Source organism: Suricata suricatta, chromosome 2 (genome assembly GCF_006229205.1).
Source record: "Suricata suricatta isolate VVHF042 chromosome 2, meerkat_22Aug2017_6uvM2_HiC, whole genome shotgun sequence".
NCBI lineage: Eukaryota > Metazoa > Chordata > Mammalia > Carnivora > Herpestidae > Suricata > Suricata suricatta.
In genome coordinates this window covers 185039722-185041944 of record NC_043701.1, presented here as the reverse complement: position 1 = coordinate 185041944, position 2223 = coordinate 185039722, and positions in this window count along the sequence as shown.

Below are 2223 nucleotides of genomic sequence, written 5' to 3'. Positions count from 1 at the left end.
CACACACACACACACACATGCACACTCACTGGCACACACACACACACACACACATGCACACTCACTGGCACACACACTGATAGATGACGAGGAAACGCACCAGAACGGTATTACTTCTTTCTGGATGCTGGAGGGAGGGGACCTCGACGTTCAGCTATAGAATTCTTCTCTTTTCCATTTTTAATGAGCAGCTATTACTTTAAAATCAGGAAAGTGCCGTCAAATACATGAGAATGCCTCCTTCTCCTTCATGCCATTGAACCTGAGAAGACAGCTGTTTCTAGGGCCTCTCTGCAGACCCTGGCAGAAGGAAGACAGTGGAGCTGTGCCCGTCCTTGCCACAAAGAAAGGGCCTGGCCTTGGCAGTGCCCGTGTTCTCTCAGCCTCCACCCCGCCGGGGAAAGGAGTGGACCTCTGTGCTGTCGTGCAGGACGGGTGGAGAACCCATTTCCTCCTTGGACACACAGCCCTGTGGATCCCGGGGGCCAGCTCGGGTACCGCCTGCCTGCCGGTGGCATCCCCCCCCCCCCGCCCTGGGCAGCTCCATCTGCGCCCCCGGGACTGGACAAGCAGGTGCCAGGACGGGCGAGGGGGCAGAGTAGGCGGTGCACAGAGCTCGTCCCTGGCAGCCAGGACTCAGCCCAGCTCACCGGGGAGCAGCCCCATGATGTCGCAGCCCCTGTGCCTCGGCTCTCAAGCTGGCCAGCAGGGCCTGGCGATTCCTGCAGCGAGCGGAAAACCACACGGGCCTTCCGGGACCCCCGACCGTACTTGGAGGGTTGGGGACACACGCCACTTATCTGTGGCTGAGAAGCAGGTGTTTCAGTAGAAGATGCAGGTGTGTTGGACTCTTCCGGAAAACAGAAAGCCCTCGAGGGACTCCAGGCTGGCGGTGACCAGTTTAGTCTGCCCTGCGCCCAGTGAGTATGTTCACCCTTCCCTCTGGTTCCGGAGAAAACCCTGTGTGTGTGTGGGGGGGGAGCCAGGAAGCGCTGTGGATTGTGCCACATGCAGAAAGTCAGAAAAATACTTGCAAGTGAGAGACACATCTTCTAATAAGTGGCTTAAAAGTTTGCGTTCAAGGGGCACCTGAGGGACTCAGTCAGTTAAGCATCCAACTTTGGCTCAGGTCATGATCTCACGGTTCGTGGGTTCCAGCCCCGCGTGGGGCTCTGTGCTGACAGCTCAGAGCCTGGGGCCTGCTTCCGATTCTGTGTCTCCTCTCTCTCTGCCTCTCTCCTGTGCACGCTGTGTCTCAGTCTCTCTCTCCTCTCTCTCAACAATAAATAAACGATAAAAAAAATTTGCGTTTGAGAAGTGGCATCACACATGGCAGGGGCCCGAGGGCAGGGTTCAGACATCAACAACAATCGAGAGGTTGGCTGGGTAATGAAACAATCAGCCAGCATAACTCATCCGCTTGTAGAACTAGGGGTTTGCATCCTGGGATCTTCTTCTCTGAATCTATGGGTGACATTCCACAGAGTAAGAGAGCCGTTTGTTTAAAGCTGAGAATTGTAAGTTACGGAATTGATCCCGAATCATTGTCTCAGTCCTGATCCCGTTCAGAAGGTAACTAAGGAAGCGTCAGAATTCCATCAACATTTCAACATCTAAATTAGACACACTCATTCCCTACTTGCTTCCCAGGGGAAGTTTCCAGGGGCCGGTACCTACTCTAAAGCACTGTTCTCCTTTGGAAATGTAATGTGACCCTCATATAGAAAGTTTGATTTTCTGGTAGTCGTGTTTTAAAAAGCATAATGAAACAGGTGAAATTAATTTTAATAATTCATTTTCTTTAGCTCAGCATATCCAGAACATTGTCATTTCAACATGGAGGCGGTATAAAAATATTAATGAGACAGTTACCTTCTCTTCTTGTTGTCACTGAAGTCTGGCGTGTCTTTTCTGCACACAGCGTGTCTCAGTGCAGACCAGCCAAGGCCTGGCTGCCTTGTGTGGCTAGCGTCCCCCGTGTGGGACAGGGCAGCAGAGGAGGACAATAACCAAGTGTGTGTGGGACCTTAAAGATCCATTTGTCAGGAGATTTTACAGAACGGCTGCTCACTAAGCTGTTGAGACAGCATTTCTAAAAAATTTACTCAATGCCCATTCAGCAAACAACTTGAATTTAAATGTGACCTTTCCCTGTCTACGACCTTATAAAAATAGTTTAGGCCCCAATTTTACCCGACATCTAGAATATTTAGAAGATAATAA